Source organism: Hemiscyllium ocellatum, chromosome 33, assembly GCF_020745735.1.
Source record: "Hemiscyllium ocellatum isolate sHemOce1 chromosome 33, sHemOce1.pat.X.cur, whole genome shotgun sequence".
Taxonomy (NCBI): domain Eukaryota; kingdom Metazoa; phylum Chordata; class Chondrichthyes; order Orectolobiformes; family Hemiscylliidae; genus Hemiscyllium; species Hemiscyllium ocellatum.
The window spans coordinates 16,571,017-16,593,958 of NC_083433.1; the positions used below are offsets into that span (position 1 = coordinate 16,571,017).

Sequence of the window (22,942 nt, forward strand, 5' to 3'; positions counted from 1 at the left end):
TGAATTTTCTCTTGATGCGTTTCCCTCCTGGACTGAAGAACTGCAAGTGTCTGAATTTGCTTTTTTGCCAAAGGGGGTTTGATTATGGGATGTTATTGTATTGGAACAGTTAATTAGTAACAGAAACTGTCCCTATTATTCGGTTAAGTTTCCCAATTGTTGTTATTCTAAATTGCTCTTTCGTTTGCTTATAGCACGGTGGCTCAGTGGTTAGCTCTGCTGCCTCACAGCGCCAGGGACCTCGGTTCAAATCCAGCCTCGGGTGACTATCTGTGTGGACCTTGTGTTAGCATGGGTTTGCTCTGAAGAAAACGGAGGATGTTCTTCCGATTTAATGTTGCCTGTAAAACAGCAGTGGAGTAAAGCCAGCAGTCAGTTAATTAGCGGGCTGGCAAAGAACAAACAAAAAACCATGATGGAGAAATATGACAAGATTTGGGAAGAATTACAAAAGCAGGGCAAAGTCCCTAAAGATGAGGAGAGGAAGAAATTGTCGCCGTTTTTAGGGAAAGCAGAAGAGCAAGTTAGATCAGAAGTAGAAGAGCATATGAAGGGAAAGAAAGGGTCAATATTGGTTAGAAGAAAGTGGACAAAAGAAGGTGAGGAGAAAGGAGAGAGGAGGATGAATCTACATCATATGACGTTAGCCTGTGTAGCGGTAGAAACATTACCAAGGGGAATAGGTGGTACCTCTAAAACAGAAAAGGCAGGGCCATCCGTGCCATTGTATCCTAAATTACCTGAGGCACAATCACCGCCCCCATATCCTGTAACGCAAATGATAGTTGTGCAGATTAGGGTGAATTGGCCATGCTAAATTGTCCAGAGGTGTGTAGGTTAGGTGCATTAGTCATTGGGAATGGGTCTGGGTGGGATACTCTTCAGATGTGGACCTGTTGGGCCATAATAGTCTGTTTCTACACTGTAGGAATTCTATGATGTTAACTACAGTGTTAAAATAAATTGTGCTTTGCTTAATGTTGAGCGGTTTGACCAGTTGCATTGCATCTGTAACATGGCACTTCCTGTCTACCTTTAAAATAAGAAAATGTTAGAGTCTAGACTATTCTTCTTAAAATATTTTAAAAGGTCTGGCCTGGTCCTTAACCTAAGCACGGGAAAATATGCAACCTGGGTCAGTGGTCTCAAGGAGATTCTTGCTGGGAGTCAATATTCCAACAGGCATTCCAAACCATCACTTTGAGATGGATTTGGGATAAGCCCAGAATGGACACCAGATGAGAGAGACTGCCCGTTGCTCCTTCTCTGATAGGACAGTGTCATTTACTTGATTTCTAAATAAAAAAAACCTTTCTGCTGCCGAAGCTCAGACGCCTTGATCTACCTTTTTTTTTTCCATTTCCTCTTTGACCAACCGCCTCAGCACTCTGTCATTGTCGGAACAACCCGCAAAGCTACCGGCCTCACCTCGAAACACGCCAGCCCATGAGATCCTGTGCACAGCCTGTCGTGCTATCACATCATTAGATCAGTTCTTTGACATGACATTGCTGAATGCTTGTGACTCATATCGGACCTCTTCAGACTTGCTCTCCTCACAGAAGTTCTCCAGGATCCAGAAGCCAGATATCAAAAGGTGACTATACACTTCTTGTTTTTCTGTCTATTTCACTTTACTGTGATGTCTGAAACACAAGGTTGCAAACTAATCCCCTCATGTAGAGAGGTAATCTTTTGCTTTTAGATAGATCGCTCGATCAGTCATCAGTCACCTGCACTATTGTATGTAATGGTACAATAATTTGAGATTAATGATACAAGACATAACGGACTGCACATTTGATATTATTATATCAGAGACAATAGTCTATCTTACAAGTGAAACTCAGACCCAGAATTATGAAACTACTGTGATATTGGCTTTAATCATTGAAGGGTTACAGACATATAGTTATGTAGACACGCACACAGACTTGCAAACAGAAATATGCACATTAACAGGCACATAAATAGAAACACTCACACACATTCACAGATAAAAGGTTCAATATTTATCTACCTATTGCATTTAAATGTTGAAATTCAATTTCTTTTGCGTACCCAAAAGCACACTCACACAGGCACACATATATACATGCAATCACCCACTCTCACACACTGACACTCGAACCCTCCCTCACACACACATACTGACAAACATGCACACACAAACTCGCCCACTCTCACAGTCACCACACACACACATATACACATAAAAAATCACCCACACTCTCACACCCACACACAGACACAAATATTCACCCACTTTCATACACCCACATACATACACAACACTCGCCCATTCTCACACACCCACATACATACACACTCGCCCACTCTCACACACCCACACACATACACAAACACTCGCTCACTCTCACGCACCCACATACATACACAAACACTCACTCACTCTCACACACCCACACACATACACAAACACTCGCCCACTCTCACACACCCACATACATACACACTCGCTCACTCTCACACACCCACATACATACACAAACACTCGCCCACTCTCACACACCCACATACATACACAAACACTTGCTCACTCTCACACACCCACATACATACACACTCGCTCACTCTCACACACCCACACACATACACAAACACTCGCCCACTCTCACACACCCACATACATACACACTCGCTCACTCTCACACACCCACATACATACACAACACTCGCCCACTCTCACACACCCACATACATACACACTCGCTCACTCTCACACACCCACATACATACACAAACACTCGCCCACTCTCACACACCCACATACATACACAAACACTTGCTCACTCTCACACACCCACATACATACACGAACACTCGTTCACTCTCACACACCCACACACATACACAAACACTCGCCCACTCTCACACACCCACATACATACACGAACACTCGCTCACTCTCACATACTGACATCCACACACATGACCCAATATTCAATTGGAGGTGAATCTCTTTAAGATGGACAATGCAAAGAAGGCCCATGAATGGGGAAGGGTTTGATGGCTATTCTCCATTCATTTTGACTCAGAAATTGCATTTGAATAAAGTGGGACATTCTTCCACCTGAAACCAGCCGGAGTAAGATCAGGACACGGGGGTAGGAGTTGAAAACAGTTCAGTGCCAATAAAGTAGACTGGGACTGATGTCCTCAATGCGGAGAAGGCTGAGGAGGAAGCTGATTGAGGTGTACAAAGTTCTGAAAGGACATAGACAGGTCAATAGGGAGAAATGTTTCCCTCTTAGTAGAAGAGGCAATAGCAAAGGGGGCATTGTTTTAAGGTGAGGAGCAGGAGATTTACAGGGGATTTGAAGAAAGAAATTTTCACCCGAGGGTTGCAGGAGTATGGAATTCACTGCCTAAAAGGGTGGTAGAGGCAGGAACCACCAAGATGTTGAAGAAGTATTTAGATGAGCAATTGAAACACCATAGCACAAATTACTACAGGCCAGGTGCTGCCAAATGGGAACAGAATAGATGGATGTTGAGGCCCAGCACAGTCATGGTGGGCTGTAAGGCCTTTTTAGATTAGTAAACATTTTAACAGTTTGTGACTCCTGCTGGCGTGTCGACTGAACGGGACTGAAACTCAACCTACTTCTTCCTGAAGTGAATGATCTTTGTAGTTGATGAACCTGCTGTTTCACTCAGGTTTATAAACTGCGTTCTCACTCGGTTTATTTATCTTGGCTGGTAATGTGTAGAGCTCACTAAGTGTAGCCTGGGACTTGTAATTCTCTCCTTTTGCTACTGGATGATGAGGAATGTTAGGAGTGTGGCTTTCAAATGCTAGAGCCTACAGTTGTCTCTTGTGGAGAAGTTTACTCTAGTACTACAGGCCTTGCTGTACCTCTCTATGATTCTATGACAAACGCTGATGTAGGGTTCATGTAGTGCAGTGTCCCTCCCTTTGAGCCGGAAGGCCTGTGCTCAAGCTATACACGCTCCATAGATGCATCTTAAGAGGGTGGCACGGTGACTCAGTGGTTAGCACTGCTGCTTCACAACACCAGGGACCGGGGTTTGATTTCTGCCTTAGGTGACTGTGTGGAGTTTCCTCCCACCATCAAAGATGTGAAGGTCAGGTGAATTGGCCATGCTAAATTGCCCGTAGTGCTAGGTACATTAGTCAGAGGGAAATGGGTCTGGTAGTTACTCTTCGGAGGGTCGGTGTGGACTTGTTGGGCCGAAGGGCCTGTTTCCATACTGTAGGGAATCTAATCGTCTCTGATTAGGCTGAGTAATAATATCGACGTTTCGGGCTTGAGCCCTCCTGAAAAAGGGCTCATGTCCAAAACGTCGAATCTCCTGTTCCTTGGATGCTGCCTGACCTGCTGCGCTTTTCCAGCAACACATTTTCAGCTCCGATCTCCAGCATCTGCAGTCCTCACTTTCTCCCTGAGTAATAATATCTACAGGAATGTGTTGTCCATTGACAATGATAGAACGTGCTCAACTGAGTGGAGTCACTTTATCTAAAGCATGCTGCTCTATTGCATTTCACAACATTGTGCAACGGGGAAGTGATGGCCCAGTGCTACTATTGCTGAAGTGTTAATCTAGAGGCCTATGTGATGTGTCTAGGGACCTGTGGTCAAAACCTGCCACAGCAGATGGTGGATGTTGAATTCAGAGTCCAATGATGACCATGAATCCATCGTTGATTTGTTGGAGAAGAATTCACCTCATTCATTAATGCCTTTAGGCACTCGGTTTATTTATCTTGGCTGGTAATGTGTAGAGCTCACTAAGCGTGGCCCGGGGCTTGTAATTCTCTCCTTTTGCTACTGGTTGATGAGGAATGTTAGGAGTGTGGCTTTCAAATGCTAGAGCCTACAGTTGTCTCTTGTGGAGGAGTTTACTCTAGTCCTACACTCCTTACCTGGTCTGGCCTACATGTGACTCCAGACTATGGCCAATAGATGCTGGTGTAGCCAGTGACACCTTCATTCAGTGAGCAAAAAGCAATTAAACAAATGCCAGTATTTCTGTATGATTAAATTATTGACAGAAAGATCCAAAGGGGGAAATAAGGAGAAATGTTTTACATTTGGAGTTTTCAGGATCAAGACTGTCTGACCAGAAAAAAAAGATGTTGGAAGTTGATTCCATCAATAATTATAAAAGGGATTTGAACAGGTGCTGGAAAGTGAGAAAGGTTCCAGATGAAAAGCAGGAGTACATCGCAATCTCTCTTTCAAAGAGCTGGCACAGTCACGATGGGCCAAATGGCCTCCTTCTGAGCTGGAAGATGCCCATCCTGAGTGCCAGACATGGCATTGATACACTGAGTTATTCCAGGTACATCTAAAAGCCTGTGGAAGTCAAGCTGGCACACAGCAGGCAATGTGAGTCCATCTGGTTGGAGTCATCTGCATTTTTGTTGCTAGGCAAGTGTGTGTTAAGTGCTAAATATACTCCAGATATTGGTCAAGGCTCCTTAGACAACACCTTCCCAACTCACAACTTCCACCATCTCAAAGGACAAAGGGAACAGGTAAAAGGGTCCACCTGCAAGTTCCCCTAAAAACCACTGACCACTAGGAAATATTAGATTAGATTCCCTACAATGTGGACACAGGCCCGTCGGCCCAACAAGTCCACACAAACAGAGTAACCCACCCAGACTCATTTCCCTCCGACTAATGGACCTAACACTATGGACAATTTAGCACGGCCAATTCATCTAACCTGTGCATCTTTGGATTGTGGGAGGAAACCGGAGCACCCGGAGGAAACCCACGCAGACACGGGGAGAACGTACAAACTCCACATAGACAGTTGCCCAAGGCTGGAATTGAACCTATGACACTAGTGCTGTGAGGCAGGAGTGCTAACCACTGAGCCACCATGCTGCCCAATATGTCACCATTTCTTCGGTATCACTGGGTCAAAATCCTGGAATTCCCTCCCTAACAGCATTGTGGGTCTACCCACAGCACAATGTCTACAGTTCAGGAAGGCAGTTCACCACCACCTTCTCCAGGGGCAACTAGGGATGGGCATCCAATGCTGACTCAGCCAGCTACGCCACTTCCCATGAATTATTTTTTTCAAAAGTTACATTCCTAAGAGCTGTAACCCCACTACAGTATCTTCCCCTTCCCATACTGACCCCCATTCATTTGTCATTGTTGTATTATGACCATGTGTGACCTTTTACTTTCCACAGAAAGGTCATTACATTTTATCAACCATCTCCTAGTCTGCGAACAAGATTCCTAAAATTCCCACAGAGCCTTTTCAAAGATGTTTTGTATTTTCCCCTCATAGCATCTTTCCCATGCACAGAGAGGCCATTTAGCTCATTGAGTCTGCACCAACCCTCTGAAGGCCATCTCACCTGACCTTGTCCCCCTACATTATCCCCATAACCTTGCATTTCCCATGGCCAATCCACCTAGCCTGCACATCTTTCCACAGTGAGAGGAAGCCCACACAAACACAGGGGTTGGTCGGGGTGGTGGAGAACGTGCAGACTCCAAACAGACAATCACCCGAGGCTGGAATCGAACTCGGGTCTCTGGGGCAGCAGTGCTAACCACTGAGCCACAATGCCATCCTCAATGGATGCTGGCAACATGTGCCCTGTCTTGCTTTGGGACTGTGAACTCTTCAGGGATGAAGGTTGCTTGAGGATGTTGCTAGTAAAGTGGAGCTCAGAGGGGCAGGACCACGTTGATTGGTGTACCAACGGAAGCTTTGACAGAACTTGGGAGAGTGATCGCCGTGGCTGTAGCACTTGGAATGATCACACACTCATGCATGACCTTGGCTGCAGTAACCCTGCGAGCTCTGGGCCATCGGACATCCTTATGATTAAATGGGACTGTACTGTGCTTCAGCTGCTAGGATGGCTTCTGTTCTAAGAAACCTACTTCACTTTGCCTTTTATTCACTTCATTCCAATTGGTGCCAAAACAAAGCCAAGAGTGTTCGTTTTTCCAATTCATTGGTGGGACATTGGCATCGCTGTCTGGGCCAGCACTTATTGCCAGTCCTAATTGCCCTCAAGATTACAGCTCTGTCCAAGTGTTTAGGGAAACGCAGTACCTCCTTACTGCCCACTCACCATTAAATGAGAGAGAAAGAGAGCGAGAGAAAGATAGAGAGAGAGACACACACAGAAAGAGGGAGAAAGAGAAAGAGAGATAGGGAGAGAAATAGAGAGAGAGAGAGAAAGATAGATAGAGAAAGAGAGAGAGAAAGATAGAGAGAGATAAAGATAGAGAAAGAGAGAGAAAAGAGAGAGAGTGAGAGACAGACAGAGAGAGAGACTGAGAGAGATAGGGAGAGGGGGAGAGAGAGAGAGAGAGAGAGAGAGAGAGAAGGAATACAGGATCAGAAATGGTTGATGGTGGTGGAATGTAATGTCATTGAGCTCGTAATCCTGAACTGCTGGATGCTGTTCTGCAGGTGTGGGTTTCGAATCCAAGTACAGCAGCCAGTTGGGTTTAACTTCAGTTAATATGAAGGTAGACCTGATGAAACCATCGTCAACTGTCCTCTGGACCCAGCTGGTTCACTAACGCCCTTTTGGGAAGAACTTTCCCTTTCCCAGATTGGCCTACTTGTGATTCCAGCCCCACAGCGATGTGTCTGTTCTAACATTCTGAGCAATCCCCTCAGTTCAAGAGTAACTAGATGCCAGCCTTTCCTGTACCAATCATATCCCATGAAAGAGGAAGAAGTAAGTCATGCAGTACTGAAACAGGCCCCTCTTTGCTTTGCTATTCAATTGGACCACGGCTGTGTGTAACAGAAACCCATTTTCATTCCATATCCACTGAGCCCCTTTGCCATTGGTCAGCCCCAACAGCTTCAAGGGTTTCTTTAATGGTGGAGACTCCAGGCTTTAATTACCTGCGTCTGAAGAAATATTTCCTGACCTTGGCCCTGATCAGGGAGAAAGTGAGGCCTGCAGATGCTGGAGATCAGAGCTGAAAATGTGTTGCTGGAAAAGCGCAGCAGGTCAGGCAGCATCCAAGGAACAGGAAATTCGACGTTTCGGGCATAAGCCCTTCTTCAGGAAACGTCGAATTTCCTGTTCCTTGGATGCTGCCTGACCTGCTGCGCTTTTCCAGCAACACATTTTCAGCTCTTGGCCCTGATCAGCCTGTCTCTCACTTTCAGCCAAACAACAAAATGAGCAAACATTGCCCCTGGCTCCAGATCGGAAAGTTCCACAACATTTGTCCCATGCCCCATCCCATCACCAGTACCTTCTCGAGAGGGCCACGAGGGAGGGTAATAAATGCTGGGCCCAGCCAGCAATGCCTGTGTCTCATGAGTGAATTTTTAAAAATACAGTCTTGGCCCTAATTTGACCTTCATGGGAATGAAATGAACAGGAAAACAAAGTGACATAGATTGCTCAGTGGTTTCACTGAAGTGAAATTGCAGGTACATTGTAATAACAGTGAAGGGTAAGTTTCATAGCATCCCTACAGTGTGGAAACCGGCCATTTGGTCCAACAAGTCCGCACCTATCCTCCGAAGAGTAACCTACCCATACCCTTAACTAATGCACCTAACCTATACATCGCAGAACATGACTGGCAATTTAGCATGGCCAATCCACCCTAATCTGCGCATCTTTGGATTGTGGGAGGAAACTGGAGCACCCAGAGGAAACCCACACAGACACGGGGAGAATGTGCAAACTCCCTCCGAGGTCAGATTTGAACCCAGATCCCTGGTACTGTGAGGCAGCAGCGCTAACCACTGAGCCATCATGCCACCCCAAATGATGCCTCAGGGTATTATTGTTGGACTGTTAACCCAAAAGCAAAAAGGTTGGCGCTGGAAAAACATAGCAGGTTAGGCAGTATCTGAGGAGCAGGAGAGTCATCAGGAAGGGCTTATGCCCGAAATGTTGATTCTCCTGCTCCTCAGATGCTGCCTGACCTGCTGTGCTTTTCCAGCACCACACTCTCGACTCTGATCTTCAGCATCTGCAGTCCTCACTTTCTCCTGTTAATCCAGAGACCCGGGTATTGTCCTGGGGATTCAGGTTCAAATCCTGCCATTGCAGATGGTGGAATTAATGATGACTAGGAACCCATTGTCAATTGTTGGGAAAATCCCATCTGGTTCACTAGATCACCAGAAGTTCACCAAAGATCCTCAGACAGCATCTTCCAATCTCAAAACCATTTCCATCTAGAAGGACAAGGGCAGCAGATACATGGGAATACCATCATCTGCAAGTTCCCTCCAAGCCATTCACCATCCTGATGTGGAAATATGCTGCTGTCCCTTCACTGTCGCCTAATCAAAATCTTGGAATTCCCTCCCTAAGGGCATAATGAGTTTACCTACAGCACCAGGGCTGCAGCCGTTCAAGAAGGCAACTCACCACCACCTTCTCAAGGGACAACTCGGGACAGGCAATAAAAACTCTCCCAGCTGGTGAAGCCCCATCCCACAAATGGGGCTTCACCATTTCCTAATCATGGGCGGCATGATGGCACAGTGGTTAGCACTGCTGCCACACAGCGCCTGAGACCGGGGTTCAATTCCCGACTCAGGCGACTGACTGTATGGAGTTTACATGTTCTCCCCGTGTCTGCGTGGGTTTCCTCTGGGTGCTCCGGTTTCCTCCCACAGTCCAAAGATGTGCAGGTCAGGTGAATTGGCCGTGTTAAATTGCCCGTAGTGTTAGGTAGGGGTAAAATGTAGGGGTATGGGTGGGTTGCGCTTCGGCGGGTCGGTGTGGACTTGTTGGGCTGAAGGGCCTGTTTCCACACTGTAAGTCTAATCTAATCTAAAAAAAAAATAAATTTTTAAAAAACTAATGTCCTTTAGGGAAGGAAACTGCCATCCTTACCTGGTCTGGCCTACATGTGACTCCAGACCCACAGCAATGTGGTTGACTTTTAACTGTCCTCTGGGCAATTAGGGATGGGCCATAAATACTGGCCTGGCCAACAATGCGCTCATCCTGTGTAAGAATGAAAAAAAAAGTTGATAATCATAGTGGGAGCGAGGGAGAACAGGAAGATGAATGTGAAAATACCTGGGGTGGTTTCCTTGGCAACAGATTTGGGGAATGACCAGAAATAACATGGTTCTGGGTCAAGCATTCCTACCATTTCAATAATGGCATTGTCCAAATGCCTTAGTCGAAAGCAGAATTGTACCCTTTAATGCCAGGGAGCTTAAGATGATGATGATTCACAATAGACATTGGTAAATCCAAATGCCAGGAGAATGAACATAGGAAAATCATTTAAAGTGAAAAATGTTTCTCTTTAGTTTTTCATGGTGATTAGTTTGCGAGCTACATAAACACTGCAGATGGGTGCTTTGGGGTGGGTGTGATGGGAGCTGATTGAATCCAATCCAATCTGTTCACCATCCAATTAGTGCGGAAAGTCACAGGAGCGATGGTGGGAGAGTGTGCGTCTGAGACCTGGAAGGGTTTGCATTAGATCTCCAGGGATGCTTCAGACGGGATCAGCAATTACACCTGCCCCAAAGCCAGTCATCATATTTCTATCCATCTTTGATACTCCGCCCATCACCCTTCCTAAAGAAAGACCACATCCGAAGTTACCAACTTTCAAAGGGAAGTGGTTTTCATGACATTGACTGAACTACACGTCACTGATAGACTCTCTAACTCAGCGCTACACCAGTTCAAGCAATGGAATTACAAGAAACCTACCCAAAAATAGACAAAGTCAGGAGTGGGGGTAGGTTTGTCAATTCCGCAAAGAGAAAAGCTTTGAAGCTTGAGTTCCTTTATACGCAGATCTTGCGGGTTTCTGGTTCTGTTCAAATTAACAATGATTCTTTATAAGAAACCATCATAGCATCCCGACAGAGTGAAAGCAAGCCATTCAGCCCATTGACACTCTGAAAAGCATCCCACCCAATCCCTGTAATCCTGCATTTCCCCTGGCTAACCTGCACATCTCTGGGTAATTTAGCATGGCTGATTCATCTAACCTGCACATCGTTGGACTGCAGGAAGGAAATCAGAGCACCGAGAGGGAAACCCACGCAGACATGGGGATAATGTGCAAACTCCACACAGATGGTCGCCCGAGGGTAGAATCAAAACCAGGTCCCTGGCATTACGAGGCAGCAGTGCTAACCACTAAACCACCACGACACCCTTCATTAACACCCTGTGCAATAGAGTCAGGAGGTTGTGTGTCCAAAATGGCTGCTATCCAACTGCTACTATAATTCACTACTTTAAAGCCCCTTCACCATGCCCTCGCCCCCCCCTCCACATTGCGCCTCACCTCCCCAATCCACAATTGCCCCTTGCCGAACCCCATCTCATTGCAACAACAACTGCACTGATATTGCAACCTTTGCAGAGTAAGATCCCACATGTGGATTCAGGGGAGCATAGTGAAACAAGATTGGACAACGAGCCAGGTACAAAGATATTGGGTCAGATGACCAAAAAAAAGAAACATGGTGGGCTTGAAGGAAAGTCTCCAAGGAGGACAGGGGAATGGGGATGGAGGTTGGGATTCTGCACTTGGCCACTCCTGAGGGAGCGATTAAAATTGGGGGTAGTCAGGTAGCCAGTTTCAGCAGGGTGCTGAGATTGTAGCAGGGTGGGGTTTGAGGCTAGACGTGATTTGAAGGCCCACAAATCCCATCCAACCCCAGGCATCACCAACTCTCTTCCCACAATCCCTAGCAATTCCCTTTACCAACTTCCACTGACTCCCATTTCACCTCTTACCATCAACCCTGAGTTGTGAGTGAGTATGGGGAGTCCCCAATTTCACTTTGTCTTGCTCCTGCTGGACAATACACTGGAAATATGATATAAAGGAGTCAACCACACTTGAGAGAAGCAACAATTTTGAAGGCCTCAGTCAAAACTTGGATCTAGGCATCTAATTGTGACACTGCTCCCAGCCCATCACTTGCTAAAAGATACATAAATAGGCGGGGAATAGAGGGAAAGAGACAACGTAAAGGCAAACGGTTTAATTATAGAAAGGCAACTTGTGTTAGTACAGTCTTGGTGGGCCAATAGGCCTGTCCCTGTGCTGCACTGTTCTTTGAAATCACTTAACTCTGTCCAGAAGCCGATCGGTATTGTGTCACATGAGACTTTGCTTTCGTCACTAGCATTTCCCTCATAAACCTCTACTGCAGTATTTCCCTCAACAATTTCAACTATTCTCTTCTAGGAAAGGATATTCATTTCTAACTACGTGCCCTATTTTGCTCTCTGCATAGTTCTCATGAGACATTGCCTATCCAATCTAAGACTGGGCACTGGATAATGATTAGATTCATTGTGTCATCCAGCACAGAAACAGACCCTTTGGTCCAACCAGTCCATGCCGACCATAATCCCAAACTAAACTAGTCCCACCCGCCTGCTCCTGACCCATATCCCTCTAAACCTTTCTTATTCATGAACTTATCCAAGTGTCTTATAAATGTTGTAACTGTACCCACATCCACCACTTCCTCAGGAAGTTCGTTCCACACACGAGCCACCCTCTGTGCAAAAAAATTACCCCTCACGACTTGTTTAAATCTCCTCTCACCTTAAAACATGTGTCCCCTGGTTTGAAATCTCCCACCCTCAGGAAAAGACAACTACCATTAACCCTATCCTGACCCTCATGATTTTACAAACCTCTACGTGGTCACCCCTCAACCTCCTACACTCCAGTGAAAAACATTCCAGTCTGTCCAACCTCTTATTGTAACCCAAACCCTCCATTCCCGGTAACCTCCTGTTAAATCTCTTCTGAACCCTCTCCAGCTCAATCACAAACTTCTTCCAACAGGTGAGATCACAACCGGACACAGTACTTCAGAAGCGACCTCACCATTAGAAACAGAATCTTTTTCTAGCTGATATCCTACTGGCTATATTGATTCGCACGGTTAGGAAATTGATTGACAAGGTTAGGAAGTTGATTGACAGGATTAAGAAATTATCAGAGTGTTTAAGAAACAGTTGGGATAGTGAGTGGTTGCTTTGATCAGTAGCCTGTGATGGATAGTATCCTATAAGGACCTAAATTGATGGCCAACTACTCCTCATATTTAATGACAACTTCGACAATGGTACAGAAACGCAAGCCATGGTTCACTAGCCCTCAAATTGAGGATTTCTCTTCTTAGAAGCAAGAGGTGGTTTTAGATTAGATTACTTACAGTGTGGAAACAGGCCTTTCGGCCCAACAAGTCCACACCGACCCGCCACCCATCCATACCCCTAACCTAACACTACGAGCAATTTAGCATAGCCAATTCACCTGACCCACACATCTTTGTGATGTGGGAGGAAACCCACGCAGACACAGGGAGAACGTGCAAACTCCACACAGTCAGTCGCCTAGAGGTGGGAATTGAACCCAGGTCTCTGGCGCTGTGAGGCAGCAGTGCTAACCACTGTGCCACCGTGCCGCCCACTTAGTTATAGGTTCTGGAAGCCTATTGACTAAACTCGAAAGAAAGTTTAAGCAAGGTGAGAAATTGAACAGTTTCTCAACAAAATAAAGAATAGGAGAGGATGAATTAATTCATTGAGTTTGATGTACATTGTCAATTGGAGACTAAAGTGAGGAGAAATTTATTCTCTCAGCTGGTTGTTTGTCTTTGGAATTCATTCCCACAGAGAGCTATGGGGGCAGAGTCCTTGTGGATATTTAAGTCTGAGATCGATTCTTAATCAGTCGGAGAATCAAGGATTATGTGACTAGGGCAGAAAAGCAGACACATGGAGTGTTGGATCATCCATGATCCTCTTGGATGGTGGAACAAGCTCGAGGGGCCAAATGGCCTATTCCTATTTCTTATGATCTGATCCCTGTAGATACTGAAGGTGGTCCAATTGGAGTTTATGAAGATTGCAAAATATTGCAGATGACAAATAGGTTGTGTAAAACAGAGTGCTGAATCATATTCTTTTCCCCCAAATTGGATGCATTCCAATGCAGAATTAGCAAAACCTCAGGATACTCCAAAGTGCTTTACAACAATGACATGTTTTTCTGCTGTTGCCATCATTTTGAGGTTAGAAGCACAGCAATCTTATACATCAGGATCCCAGCCACAGCAGGCTGATAGCAACCTGATACAGCAAAGACTACATATCCTGATAACATCCTGGCCACAGTACAGAAGACTTGCACCCCTAAGCTAAGTGCATCCTTACCCAAGCTGTTCCTGTACAGTTACAACATTGGAATTCACCTGAAAATGTTCCAGGTATGAGAGGAGCTGATCCAAAATGAATTATCACCCCAATTAGTCTCCTCGCCATTGCCAAGCCAATGCCCCCCATAACCTTTGACCCCCTTGCAGGTCAAAAATCTAGCTCAACCTTAAACGTATTTAATGAAGCAGCCAGCACTGCTCACCGGTTGTACAGAATGTCAAAAATTAATGATTCTCTGAGGAAAGAAATTCCTCCTCATTTTTATCTTAATTGGAGACTCCTTATTCAGAAGCAGGCTTCCCATCAGTGGTGTTGTGTTATGCCCCATAGTGAGTAAACAAAATGTCTTTAAATGTCGTAATATCATTATCATAGCGTATACCCTGAACATACAACGGTCTCAGATTCCAAAGTAAGTGTGACCCACTAAAAGCGTGACATGCTGATGGAAGTGTGCAGCCAAATAGCTTAGATTCTTTAAAGCCCTGGTTAGATTCCCCTACAGTGTAGAAACAGGCCCTTCGGCCCAACCGACCCTCCAAAGAGTAACTCAACCAGACCCATTTCCCTCTGACTAATGCACCTACCACTGTGGGCAATTTAGCATAGTCAATTCACCTGACCTGCACATCTTTGGACTGTGGGAGGAAACCCACGCAGACACAGGGAGAATGTGTAAACTCCACACAGTCAGTCGCCCAAGGCTGGAATCAAACCGGGGACCCTGGCGCTGTGAGGCAGCAATGCTAACCACTGAGCCGCCATGCTGCCTTACTATTAGAAATGCAAATAGAATTTGCTGGAAAAGCTCAGCAGGTCTGGCAGCACCTGCGGAGTGAAATCAGAGTTAGCTTTTCGAGCCGAGTGACCCTGACTCAGACAGGGTCACTCGACCCGAAACATTAACTCTGATTTCTATCTGCAGAAGCTACCAGACCTGCTGAGCTTTTCCATCAGTTTCTGATTTCTAACATCAGCAGTTCTTTCGTTTTTTTATTTAGCTTAATATTAGCCCAGACATTATGTGCCTGTGGCTGAAATGCATCTGGAGCTGTTGAATCTTTCAAAACCACATTTAGTTCATATGATATGGGATCTAACAGAATCATTAGCACATCAGGTACCAACACCCTGCTGGACATGCCCCCAACACCACAGTGGCATTGAACAGATATATCCTCTTAGCACCTACCCTACAAAACCTTACATTGGAAAAATGTGAGGTGCTGCATTTTGGGAAAGCAAATCTCAGCAGGACTTATACAGTTAATGGTAAGGTCCGAGGGAGTGTTGCTGAACAAAGGGACCTTGGAGTGCAGGTTCATAGCTCCTTGAAAGTGGAGTCACAGGTAGAAAGGATAGTGAAGAAGGTGTTTGGTATGCTTTCCTTTATTGGTCAGAGTATTGAGCATATGAGTTGGGAGGTCATGTTGCAGCTGTACAGGATGTTGGTTAGGCCACTGTTGGAAAATTGCGTGCAATTCTGGTCTTCCTATTGGAAGGATGTTATGAAACTTGAAAGGTTTCAGAAAAGGATGTTGTCAGGGTTGGAGGATTTGAGCTATAGGGAGAGGCTGAATAGACTGGGGCTGTTTTCCCTGGAGTGTCGGAGGCTGAGGGATGACCTTATAGAGGTTTATAAAAGCATGAGGGGTATGGATCAGATAACTAGACAAAGTATTTTCCCTGGGGTGGAGGAACTAGAGGGCATAGGTTTAGGGTGAAAGGGGAAAGATATAAAAGGGACCTAAGGGGCAACTTTTTCACGCAAAGGGTGGTGCATGTATGGAATGAGCTGCCAGAGGAAGTGGTAGAGACTGGTACAATTGCAACATTTAAGAGGCATTTGAATGGGTATATGAATAGGAAGGGTTTGGAGGGATATGGGCCGGGTGCTGGCAGGTGGGACTAGATTGGGTTGGGATATCTGGTCGGCATGGACGGGTTGGACCAAAATCTGTTTCCGTGCTGTACATCTCTGTGACTCTATATTCAACAGTCAATAGGGCAGCTATGAACTGATCCATTGTCCTTTATGTGATTTCTACACATGCCGATAAAACATAGCAAACATAATCTTATCATCATTTGTACATTGGGGTTGAAAACCTGGTTTGAGTCTTCCACTCTCTCCCCAAACTATTCACTGGCTCTGCCAGATGCTGACTCAGTTTGTGGCTCAGCCAGTGGAATATAGGTCTGTGAATACAACCAGAGCACCAAACCCTGTGGCAAAAACTCTGGGAGAGGAGGCCTCAAAGCAGTTTGAGGAACTTACCGAAGGTTGCAAATAATTTGCTGATAAACCCATCAGAAAGTTTATGTCTGGACCTGAACAGAGCAAATTACTTGTTCATTATTGTCATTCCATTCAGCCTCCCTGATTGAGAGCCTGAACAATTATTCCTTTCGGTTGTGAATTGCGTGAGGGTATTTTTATGAAAATTGTTGAAATGCTTCTCTATCTCCTCTTCTCTCTCACAATCTAATCCTTCCCTCTCTTTACTGCCACGCCACATCAGACGCTGATTCCCTCCTCAATCGCTTCTCTCTTTCCTTCTCCATCTTGCTGCTCAGGCAAAGATTTGCATTTACATAACACCCTTCATGATCACTGGGTGTCCCAGATCATTCGACAGCCATTGAGGTGTTTGCTGAAGTGTCAGAATATCGGTTGACAAATGCCCACAGGCAAAATAAAAATTGACAATTAACACATTTTTTGCGATAACGAACGAAGGATAAATATTGGAAAGGACACCTGGGAGAAATCCCCTGCTCTTTTTTTTTAAGATTAGATTACTTACAGTGTGGAAACAGGCCCTTTGGCCCAACAAGTCCACACTGACCCTCCAAAGAGCAACCCACCCAGATGCATTCCCCTACGTTTACCCCTTCACCTAACACTACAGGCAATTTCCCATGGCCAATTCACCTGACCTGCACATTTTTGGACTGTGGGAGGAAACACATACAGACAGTTGCCCGAGGCAGGAATTGAACCCGGGTCTCTGGCGCTGTGAGGCAGCAGTGCTAACCACTGTGCCAACATGCGCTCTTCTTTAAACAAGCACCTGAGGATCTTATAAATCCATCTGAAAGAACGGATAATGCAGTGTCTACAAGGACACCACTTGATCATTTTGTGCTCTTATCTTGGAGTGGGATCTGAACTTACAAACTCTGATTGGAAAGTAAGAGAGCTGCCAGTGGAAACCAGATGGCAGTAGAGTGTTGGCATTGTTATTTACCAAGGTCTGAAATACCCTCTTGCCCCCTGCTCCACCAGCTCACATAAGGGGCAGCACAGTATCTCTGTCGTTAGCACTACTGCCTCACTGCGCCAGGGACCCAGCTTCGATTCCAGCCTTAGGTGACTGTATGGAGTTTGCACTGCCTCCCTGTGGAGAAAGTGAGGACTGAAGATGCTGGAGATCAGGGTGTGGTGGCCTCATTCCTGATAGAGAGCTTATGCCCGAAATGTCGCCTCTTCTGCTCCTTGGATGCTGCCTGACTTGCTGTGCACTCTTCAACTCATCCTCCCTGTGGGTTTCCTCCAGGTGCTCTGATTTCCTTACCTAGATGTGCAACTTAGGTGGATTGGGCAAACTAGATTACCCTGTAGTGTCCAGGGATGTGTGGGTTAACCATAGGAAATTTGGGTTGTAGGGATAGGGTAGTGGGATGAGACGGTGGGCTGCCCTTCGGAAGGTTGGTGTGGACTCAATGGGCCGAATGGCCTGTTTCCACACTGCAGGGATTCTATGAATAAGTTGAGGCACAACATTCGTTTAAATTGAGAGATGAGAAAACACCTGAGACTGATCAAAATCCGGTCGAATAAATTTCTGATTATTCTGAGAACAATTCTCCATCTGTCTGCTAGTTGTCAAAATTTTCATCAGCTGACAAAGCAACCTGAAACTGACACAGGAATCGGCAGTCTTGCAAAATATTAAAAGAGGGTGGTATTATTGAAAAAGCCCCATGAGATTTTACTGAAACCGCAACACGTGGTCTTTATTAACTGCACAGTCTGCACTAGCAGATCCGGTAAAAAAACAATTTCTGTCTTAAATGAAACGAGTTTAGGTTTTTTTCAACACTTCATCGATTGAATGTCGTTCTGACCCACTTCAAGGTCCCATTCCCTTTGTCCGTGTCATCTCACAGGAACTGGACCCTGCCACTGCTCAGTACATGAACTAAGTAGTGTTAACGTTGTGGATCACGGAAATATAAGCTTCCTCTGGTGGATGTTTGATGAGAATGTGGGGGCTGGAATGTTGCCTAGGAACTCTTCCCACTGCGCTTGTCGTGTGGGTTTACATGAAGTATAAGAACTAGAGGCCATTCAGCCCATCGAGCTCTTCCGCCATTCTGATCTCAACTTGGCATCAACTCCACTTTCCTGTCTACTCTGCAGCCCATTCCTGTCCATCTCCTCCTTAGGTTTAATCAGTGTCCAAGCATTGACCACACTCTGGGGCAGTGAATTTCCATAGATTCCCAGAGAAGAAACTCTTCCTCATTTCTGTTTTAAATCTCCTACCCCTTAGCCTGAAACCTCTCGTTCTAGATTGCCTCACATGAGGAAACATCCTCTTTATGTCAACTTGGTCAGTCTCAGCTAGTTTCAAATACCCTCAATTAAATCTCCTCTCATTCTAGAGAGTCTATGCCTAATCTCTTAATTAGACAAACCTTCCAGAAATTTCCAGCAGAGAAACAGGCCATTCAGCTCACTCTTGCCCTCCAAATGTGCCTCTTTCTATTTATTCATGGAATCCCTACAGTGCAGGCCATTCAGCTCATTGAGTCCACAGCGTTCCTCTGGAGAGCATCCCACCCAGATCCACCTTATCCCCATAACCCTTCATTTCCCATGGCTAACCCACCCAGCCTGGACCTTATGGGACAACTTAGCATGGCCAATACACCTAACTTGCACATCTTTGAACTGTGGGAGGAAACCCACACAGACACGGGGAGAATGTGCAAACTCCACACAGACAGTCGTCCGAGGCTGGAATCAAACCTGAGACCCTGGTGATATGAGGCAACAGTACTAACCACTGAGCCACCATGCTGCACACGTTATTCTTGCTATTATAGCTTGTGAATGTTCTTTCTACACCTTCTGTCGTGCGCAGAGTCCCAAGTAATATCATCACCACCAATTCATCAAATCAGAGGGACTCCCCCGTATTTTTTTTTTCTGAGGGATACTACTGGATGTCATGGCATCTAATAAATAGACACATGTTAATTTTAGAAAGTGCAAGATTTAGCAGTGCATTTTGGAGTCAGAGGTTTAGTTTGTGGAGGCAACCTCTGACCAGGATGCAAATTTCTTGCAAAAAAACAATATTGCACCAGGGTTGAGAATTTTGGCTTCCTCCTGTTTCTGCTCGCACTCATTTGCATGCTGCTGAACACTAAGCCTGTCCTGATCCAGTGCAGTTGGCCATCAGTTCTAAAAATGCAACAGTTTACTAAAATATATGCTGCGAAAATATTCCCTGATAAGTTCGAGTGTGATGCACTGGCACTATTTCATTAATACAGCCTCGAGCAAGTGCATCAGACAGAAAGCAGCAGTCTTTATTAAAAGCAAGCGCAGGAAATGCTGGTGGAACTCAGCTGGTCTGGCAGCGACTGTGGAGAAAGAAACAGTTAATGTTTTGGTTCCAGACTTTCAATTCTTAGGGAGAGGTGTATGTCCAGGCTGTTAATTCAGAGACCCAAGTAATATTCTGGGGACCCAGGTACAAATCCGGCCATGCCAGATGGAGGAATTTGAGTCCAATAAAAACCTGGACTTCAGATGACCATAAATCCATTGTCAATTGTTGGGAAAGACTCATCTAGTTCAATAATGTCCTTTGGGTAACTGGGTTTGTATCCTACCACAGTGGAATTTAAATTCAACAAAAATATAGAATTAAGGTTTGTGATTGTCAGGGATAACCCATCTGGTTCACTATTGCCCTTTAGGGAAGGAGACGTTGTGCTACTGAGACTTTATAAAGCTCTGGTTAGGCCCCATTTGGAGTACTGTGTCCAGTTTTGGTCCCCACACCTCAGGAAGGACATACTGGCACTGGAACGTGTCCAGCGGAGATCCAACGGATGATCCCTGGAACGGTTGGTCTAACATACGAGGAACGGCTGAGGATCCTGGGATTGTATTCATTGGAGTTTAGAAGATTAAGGGGAGATTTAATAGAAACTTACAAGATAATACATGGCTTGGAAAGGGTGGACGCTAGGAAATTGTTTCCGTTAGGCGAGGAGACTAGGACCCATGGACACAGCCTTAGAATTAGAGGGGGTCAATTCAGAACAGAAATGCGGAGACATTTCTTCAGCCAGAGAGTGGTGGGCCTGTGGAATTCATTGCCGCAGAGTGCAGTGGAGGCCAGGACGCTAAATGTCTTCAAGGCAGAGATCGATAAATTCTTGATGTAACAAGGAATTAAGGGCTACGGGGAGAATGCGGGTAAGTGGAGTTGAAATGCCCATCAGCCATGATTGAATGGCGGAGTGGACTCGATGGGCCGAATAGCCTTACTTCCACTCCTATGTCTTATGGTCTTATGGAGACTGCTTTCCTTCCCTGGTCTGGCCTACATGTGACTCCAGACCCACAGCCAATGTAGTTAGAGCTTGGAACTGCCCTCTGGGATGGCCCAGCCACCAACAGCCTCTTCCTTGGAATGTATTTTTTTTGAAAAGCGTCGTATCAGACTCGAAATGTTAACGCTGTTTCTCTCTCCATCTCCACGGATGCTGCCAGCCCTGCTGAGTTTCTCCAGCATCAGCGGTATTTTGCTTTTATTCAGGAGTTTTTGTTCTTGTGGCATTGCTATTAATTGCAAAGAAAAAGGGGAGGGGGGGGGGAAGGTCAGTTGGCTGGACAACTGGATTGCAATGCAGAGTGACACCAAGAACATGGATACAGCTTTCATACCAACTGAGATTACCAAGAAGAACTCTGCTCTCACCTGAGACACAGTGACCTTAAGGTTAAACCATCACCAGTTTTCTCTCTCTCTCTCTCTCTCTCTAGTGAGAGAACAGCCTCATCTGACAATGGCGACTTTGTGTTTTACCTGTGAACAATCCCATTTCTAAATGATGCGCAGCGTTATGTTCTCTTTAAATTGATGCACTTCATGGCAAGTTCAAACTAACTGACATGCTGAAGCTTTTAATGTTTGAGAGCCTCTTCAAAATTTTGTGAAACGCAAATTCCAAGTGATGATTAATTCACACCTGGAGCTCAGCCTGTTTTGTGGTCAGAGCTCTGAGTGCAATATTTTCCAAACTCAGGCAGAAGATTTGCAAGGTTGCTCTGCGTTTCAGTCTCTACCGTCAGAGGTGCCTAGTCCTCATTTTCTATTTTCACCGTGTCATGTTCCCTTTCCTGTTGTGAATGAGCCACCTCACCCATTTTCTCATCAGTTTGCATTCGGCAACAATGAAGGCCTGCATTTATGTGGCACCTTTGATGTAGTAAAATATCTTAAGCTATTCCACGGGAGCTTAGTGGCTGCCACTCAGGTCATCTGCTTGCCATTTGTGCCATTAATTGGTGGGATATCATGAGGAGCTCATTCATGGGATGTGGGAATCGTTGGCTAGGCCAGGAGTTATTGCTCATCCCTATAATTGCCCCAGAGGGTATTTAAAAGTCAAATATTTGGCTGCAGGTCAGGAGTCACATGTGGGCCAGACCAGATAAGGATAAACAGGCAGGAGGCTGGAAGAACACAGCAGGCCAGTCAGCATCAGGAGGTGGAGAAGTCAACGTTTCAGATATAATCCTTCTTCAGTGTCCTGAAACATCAACTTCTGCACCTCCTGATCCTGCCTGGCCTGCTCTGTTCATCCAGCCTCCTGCCTGTCTATTGGATTCCAACATGTGCAATTTGTTTTTGTCTCAGACTAGGTGAAGATGGCAGATTTCCTTCCCTAAAGGACATTAGTAAGTCAGATGCCTGTTTCCAACAATTAGCAATGCCTTAGTTTTTTTTAAGTATTGAATTCAAGTTCCACCATCTGCCACTACAGGATTCATACCAGGTCTCTGAAATGTTACCTGGGTCTCTGGATTAATATGGTCTTGTGATAATACCATTAGTCCATCGCTCCCTTAAAGAGAAGCAAGTTCCATTTATTGTTTCCTTAGCCATATGTTAGTATTACCACGACACAGATCTCAGGATTCCCACAGTCGTTCACGGGTTCTGGAGAAATAAGGCATTTAGCATGCTTGCCTTCATTGTTCAGACCTTTGAGTATAGGAGTTAGGAGGTCATGTTGAGGTTGGACAGGGCATTGGTGAGGCCTCTTCTGGAATGCTGTGTCCAGTTCTGATGGCACTGTTATAGGCAGTATGTTATTAAATAGGAGATGGTTCAGAAGAGACTTATCAGGATGTTGCTGAGAATGGAGGATTTGAGGTAGAAGCAGAGGCTGGATAGATTGGGACTTTTTTCGCTGGAGAATAGGAAGTTGAGGATTCAGCTTATAGAGGTTTATAAAATCATGAGGAGTATAGATAAGGTGAATAGCAAATGTCATTTCTCTGGGGTGGGGGATTTTAAGACGAGCGGCATATTTTTAAGGTGAGGGGTGAGAGATTTAAAGAAGGCAGGAGAGGCAATTTTTCTTTACACAGAGAGTGGTTTGTGTGTGGAATGAACTTCCAGAGGAAGTGATGGATGTGGGAGCAGTCACAACATTTAA

At 45.4% G+C, this 22,942-nt stretch overlaps 1 protein-coding gene across 3 annotated transcripts in view; it reads left to right on the top strand.

Moving 5' to 3' along the window:
- Positions 1-1,524: 1,524 nt before the first annotated feature.
- LOC132831317 (interleukin-2 receptor subunit beta-like) overlaps positions 1,525-22,942 on the top strand; it is a 117,131-nt gene continuing 95,713 nt past the window's right edge. For 2 of the 3 annotated variants that reach the window (XM_060849386.1, XM_060849390.1), the window contains exon 1: positions 1,525-1,597. The gene's annotated coding sequence lies outside the window, so the exon portion shown is untranslated. The remainder of the gene's footprint in view (positions 1,598-22,942) is intronic. The other variant, XM_060849388.1, reaches the window with a different exon arrangement.